We start from the raw sequence: 7,114 nt of genomic DNA on the forward strand, positions 1-7,114 counted from the left end.
AAAAAAAAAAAGAAAAAAAAAAATTGGAGGAAAGAATGAGAAAGAAAAGGAAAAATAATAAAGCCAATGAGAGAGCTCCACAACTAGAGAAATTCATATGCCCTTGCATCTAAATCATGAAATGTAACCCAAGTGTCTAGATGTATGGATATTCTTTCAAATACTTAACCTACTTTGTTGAATCCAAGAAACATGGTGAAGTCTACTGAGTGGAAGTGATGTTAGATGATCTAGTCATTGGAAAAGGACAATAATTGCAACTAGAGCAAGACTAGGGAGCATGTCTTCTGGTATTTTCTCCCTTTCTGTTACTGTGCATTGATTTATGTACCTTGGGAGGGGGAAAGCAAGGAAGATAAAGGTAAATATGGCATAATATATAGTAGGCAATGTGCTTATTATAATATACAAGATACTAAAATTATGCTTTGCCCACTGGAGTTCATCACTCAGTGATGCCTCTAATCTGAATGACTGTATTCCTCCAACTTTATATGTATAATTCCAATAGAAATCTTTCAAGGTGTAATTAGTTTATTAAACCTAATTTTTCTAAAGGATAATCTCTTGGGAGAATAAATTTGTATGGCTCTTATGAGATTTCAATGGAAAATATTATTCTTCTGATAAAAGGTTGCAGTTTGGACCAAGTTTTATGGGTTTACCGTATCCCTTAAGGATGCGATCAGATGGCTATTATTTTTTATCAATTATAAATCTTAGCTTTCATCAAAAGTTGATTGTCTTGCATAGCTACATTTGGTTTTGTGTGTGTGTGGCTTCCCATTCCAAAATTGAAGCAACATAAAGCCCAAAATTTGGTTGCTTCATATAGGGTTCCTTTCTTGACACACTTGTTAAATAGCGAACCCAAAAATTGGGTTTCTGTACCTTGTTTTCTCATACTTGGTTTGGTTTCAGCTGTATGATTTTCTCTTATTTAGGTCAGTAATTTCCTATAGCTCTAAAATATGAGGATCTTCTTGTTGGCCACACACTATACACCATTCATGTTACATTTAATGGTAATGTGGAATTCATATGTATATTTATGTGCCGGTAAATTATATTTTCGACTTGATTATGGAAGGGAATTATTTTCCGCTTTCAGGATCAGTTGCATACTTATATGATAAACTGTATAGTCAAACAAAACCACCATTCAGAAAATGAACTTTTCAAATAAGTCCAGCCAATTTGTCAATAAAGGAAGAAAGCAGATGAGATAGATGGGTTTGTAACTAAAGTAGCTATATACATGTTTCTTTCAAGACATTAGCCCCACCTCGTGATGTTTATGAAGATTTGATCACTGAATTCCTAGCTGGATTCTCATTTTAACTTTGGAAAGGAACTACCAAGAAAAGGAACTTTTGAAAGAAAAGATGGGAGAGACAGATTAATGTCCCTAAATATGCATGAGAGAGAGAGAGAGAGAGAGAGAGAGAGAGAGAGAGAGAGAGAGGGTTTGAACAAGACTGCATGCGAGACTAAGTCCTGCAAGGAATGCTAGGGTTTCATTATAGGAAAGAGAATTGGACTAGCGTAGGGCAGGGCGTGGCAATGTTTAGGGTAGTAGGGTGAGGCCTCGAGAATGGGAATCTAAAGTCTTAAGTTGAATGATAGATTTGTGGGGATAGTTTGTTTGATGAGCTGTGTTGAGAGTGGTCCCTGTTACCTTCTTGTTCTTACAGAATTAAAAAAACACTGAAAAGGTGTTTTGAGTTGTTGGTGAATGTTTTGTTGCTGGTGTAACATGGATAGTACTGTCTCTGTGGTTGGTTAGGTATCTTAGCTTTATATGAACTACTGAGATCGCTATGTTGAAGTATGTACTACGTATGTGCTTGTGAGTAGTACTAGCAGAGATGAAATGAATAGCTACCATAGTTGCAGTGACCTTCCCTTCTCTGCAAACATAACTTCTTATCTGTAAACATTTTGGGTTGTCCTCTTAACTCTAACCTAAGTATGGAAGTTTTGATTTTGCGGAGTTTAGGGTTTTTTTTTCTCACATAATTGCTGGGTTTTTCAGATTTGAGAGGTCGATTCTAGTGTTTCTGAGACTGATTCCAGCCGATTCTTGCTAATTCTGATTGAATTGTTCACGACCGATCTTGATTTTGGACGTTCTATTTTGCAGGTTTTAGGGTTTTCTCATAGAATCACCAGGTTTTTCAGATTTGAGAGGCTGATTCTAACTGGTTACAATCTAATTACTGATTGATTTGGCCTAGATTCCGATTTTCATAAAACTGGGTACAATATATTAACACAAACACACGAAGGTTTCTTAATTTGTAGGATAAATTATGACAAATGTTTGTTACAAACTTTCTGAACTGTTCTTCCCAAATCAGGGTTTAGAAAGAACAAAATCGGGATCTGGATTGGAATTGGAATTGGTTTGAATTAGTTAACTCTGAGAAATAGTGAAGTTGGTAAGGGACCTCCACCTTAGCGTGTGGTTCTGAGTTTTGACTCCTTTTATTTCCTTGGGGGCAATCGCACAGGAATGTTTTGTGCTCTTCACTACTTTTGGTGAAAGTTGAATGTTTTCATTCAACCTCGGTTTGACTTGATCCATGCAGTTGTTCGGTTGATATGTACTTATGGGACTAGTTAGGCCTTCACTGTCAATAGGATCATAAATGGTGATCGCCAACTAACTGATCTTCCAATTCACTAGTCTAGCTGATTCTGATCGAATTTGCCATGGCTGATCCCAATTCTGGACGTTTTTATTTTGCCCTTTTTAGGGTTTTTCTCACCGAAGCATTAGGGTTTTCAGATTTGGAGGCCGATAGTGTTTTGAAAACTGATTCCAGCTGATTCTGACCGATCTTAATCTGATTATGATCAAATTGGCCAAGGTTCCGATTTCTTAACACTGGGTACAAACCTACAAGGTATTAACACAAACACATGAAGGTTTCTTAATCTGATGAGTAAAAGACAAATTATTTTAAAAGAAAAAAAAAAGTAAGAGAGATAAATGTTTGTTACAAGCTCTCTAAATGCAAATTACCTTCAAAACTGTTCTTCCCAAATCAGGTTTAAAGAGAACAGAATTGGGATCCGGATTGGATTGGAATCGGTTTGGAATAGTTAGGAGTAGGGGTGTCAATTAGTGGCCCGACCCGACTAAACCGATCGAGAACGACCGTTTATAGACCGGCCCGACCCGGACCATTTATTAAACATGTCGGGCTTGAGCCCGGCCTCCTGTTTATAAATGGTCGGTCTCGGTTTTGTTACTTAGACCGTCGGGCGCCCGATCGAGACCAATCGAATAACACCCGACCGAGACCGGCCTATTGTGCACCGACTTGGCCCGACCTTTTAATGATTGTAAAATACCTATTTTACCCCCCAAATTAAAGAATAAAAACTAAAAAGTAAAGACATTTTCACATTTTAAATAATGGTTATATTGGGTATCATATATTGATTTATTGTCATTTTTTTGGGCTTGCATGAGTGGGCCAGAATATAATAGCACATTTTAAAGAGGGTCCGTTTAAAAACTGGTTAAAGCCCGTTTAACATTAAACATGTCCGTAGCCGGGTTAAGGCCGGATTAAAGCCCGATTAAGGTAGTCCGATTATAGCCCGAGACCGACGGATCGACCGAATATAAAGTGTACCATGCCCTCAATAACTAAGCCCGATTAGTTAAATGGGAGGACACGGTGTAGCCTTTGAAAGTCTTCAAGCCCGATTAAGCCCGACCGAAACTGAACCGGCCCGACCGGTTGACACCCTAGTTAGGAGTCAGTTAGAATCGGTTAAAATGTGCCCTAACCCTAGAAATGGTGTGGTTGCCTTCTTTTTCTTTTATTCCCCTAATAGCTGTTTGTGGATGCAAATATAAGGTTGCACATGTATAGGAAAACAAAAGGAAGGAAAGCAAAATTGATATAAAAGAGAAAAATGGAAAGTTTTATAATCTTGATCATGTAACTTACTTGGCAACTCTTATCATATTTGGCAGCTATAGTTTTCAGGTAAAAATTTTCCCTTTTCAAATCAAAAGAATTTGATTGCGAAGTCAAGTATAACTAGTTTTGGAAGGTTTTTGGATTTAATCAATAATCTTGTTAGATAATAATTATAAAAAAAAAATTATTATTTTACTATTGTTTTGATTTCATTTTCCTTAGCTTTATTTCTTTACACAACAAGATGGAGTTCATAGGAAACATAACTGACCAATATGGTAATCCTTCACTTTTTTCCGTCTTTAATCCGAGAGGTATCCGAGAGGTGTCTGAGAGGTGACATGTCACGATTATCCTTAGAATTCATGAATTATATTATTCCACAGTATAGTTATTTATTTTGCCCTTCTATAATTCTACGGCAAGAGAACCGTGTCCACTTGCAAGGCCATTACGTCAGGCGCCAATGTGTAGACCAGTGGGAGGTCATATGGAGGCATCTAGGCTAGGGGTAATGTAGTCATTTCACACCTTCTCCATTTTACCATTATTTTTTATCAGTTTGAATTTATTTTTTTTTTGTTAAGAATCCCAGTTACCTCTCTCTCTCTCTCTCTCTCTCTCTCTCTCTCTCTCTCTCTCTCTCTCTCTCTCTTCACAGTATAGTTATTTATTTTGCCCATATATAATTCTAGGGCAAGAGAACCGAGTCCCTTGCAGGGCAATTGCGTTAAGCGCCAACATGCAAACCAATATCATGTGGAGGCATCTAGGCAGGGGCAATGCAATTATTTCACACCTCCATCATTTTATCTCAGTTATCAATCTTTTTTGTTAGGAATCCAATTACATCTCTCTCTATGTTCAGGTGTAGAGCCATGTACACGGACTGGGTTTTTTTCTCCATAATTCTATTATCCCCATTACATTTTTTTCCTAGGATTCCCTATTACATGGCATCTAGGCAGGGGCAATGCAATTATTTCACACCTCCATCATTTTATCTCAGTTATCAATCTTTTTTGTTAGGAATCCCAATTACATCTCTCTCTATGTTCAGGTGTAGAGCCATGTACACGGACTGGGTTTTTTTCTCCATAATTCTATTATCCCCATTACATTTTTTTCCCAGGATTCCCTATTACATCTCTCTCTCTCTCTCTCTCCAAGCTTTTTGGATGCAAATTACCATCAAAACTGAATTAGGGGTTAGAAGGAATACAATCGAAATGTGGATAAGATTGGGATCGGTCTGGATCAGTCAAGAAGTGATTGCAATTGTTTAAAATGTGCCCTAATATTAGAAATCCAGTACGGATATATTCATCCAGCTGTGCTCCCCATTTTTAGAACATTGGCCCAAATCCTCTCACATGCAACAGAACAGTCCAAGTAGAAATAATGGTGTGGTTCCCTTTTTTTTTTTTAATCGTTCTCTTAACATTTCTATAGGGTTGCTTGTATATAGGGTTGCAGGCATAGGGAAATAAAAGGAAAGAAAGTTAAATTGATTTAAGAAAGATGAGGGATGGTTTTTTTTGTTTTTTTTTTTTTTTTTTTTTTTTTTTTTACAATCATGATAGGTACGGTTACAAACATTTTCATTGTAATATTGATTTGATCTCATTTCCCTTTAGTTTATTTCCCTCGCAACCTAATGGAGCCTGTAAGAAATAGAATTGACCAATATTGCCATCTTCCAATTTTTGCCTCTTAATCCAAAAAGGCGACATGGCGTTTATTCCTAGAATTCGCATTCGGGTGCTGGAATTCTATTATTCCATTGTAGTTACTCTCTCTCTCTCTCTCTCTCTCTCTTTCTTTATATATATATATATATATATATATATATAGAGGTAAAACTTGGGAAATGCATAAGCATTTTGACACACTTTTTTTTCGCTATAAATTCATAGATATTAAAATAACAGGATCAGCACCCGTGACTCTTTTAATGTCTAGTTGTAGAATTCCTAGTTAGAGTAGCAAGGAGGGGTATAATTAATTTTTCCAAAAATTGAAAAACAATCTCAGTGGAGTGACCTTTGACTCCAAAATTTTGGTATTTTTTGTTAGATCTAAATCCAACATTTTTTGCCCCCAAAGGAAAAAAAAAAAGTATGATCTATTCATAGGGTAGTCCATGTTCAAACTCTTACTGCAATAAACTGACTTGGGGTAGGAGCTATCTTGGGTTCAATGGCTACTGACATAGAAACATCCAAGAGTAGTTGAGAGAGGATTTCAATCTCAAATGAACCAACTCCAGACAACTCCCAGAAACAAACAGAATGTAAAAAGGGTTTAGATTCATGCACTGAACAGTTACAACGGATGAAAGCAAAGATTGAATTGTAAGAGTTGAAACATCAAATGTAAGTACTTTTCCAGGCAGATTGCATATAGAAGAAATTGGAATCGAATGGTTTACTTGTTTAGGTGTTGTTCCTAAATTATTGTCCATCTGCAAAGGTTTTGGATATATAATCCAAAGTTAAGAAGAATGGATTCCTTCCACATTGACACATTTCTCCTCCCAACCTCAGTGTACACCTTTATCTCCCCTGGCAATGGATTCCTTCCACAATGATCAATCTCAACTTTAAAGGTAAAAGTTTCTTGCACAACCTTCTTAAGGGACACATTTAGTTTCGCAATATGGAAGAATGATGTGATTAATCCGACCATTACATATATATATATATATATATGTATGAAATTTCATACAAATTCAATTATATATCCTCCCATGTATATTTGTTCATCCGGATACTCCGAAACATTCTCTTGGTAGTCATAAGTTTTTTAAAGGTTTGGGGTTTCTACTTGTATAGAAATTTTCAGTCTCATTTGACTTGTTAACGTAGCAGAACTAGATGAGCTGCCTTCCTCCATTACCTTTTATATCAACCTAAAGAGTTGCCAACTTGCCATTGTCTTATTTTGTAGGGAAAATTTTATCTTGTTGTAACCAAAGTAAGTCAAAAGAGTTCAAAATTTTACTTTGTCCTTTTAACACAATACATTTTTTTTATGGTTCATTCATTTCACGTGTTAAAAAAAAAAAAATGCTCACCCTATAACGTGTACCTGCATCAGGACAACTTTTATGATTGATAATAGTAAGTTATTTTTAATTATCTTAAAGGTAAAAAAAAACCCTGATAATGTTG

This window comes from Macadamia integrifolia, chromosome 5 (genome assembly GCF_013358625.1).
Source record: "Macadamia integrifolia cultivar HAES 741 chromosome 5, SCU_Mint_v3, whole genome shotgun sequence".
Taxonomy (NCBI): Eukaryota; Viridiplantae; Streptophyta; class Magnoliopsida; order Proteales; family Proteaceae; genus Macadamia; species Macadamia integrifolia.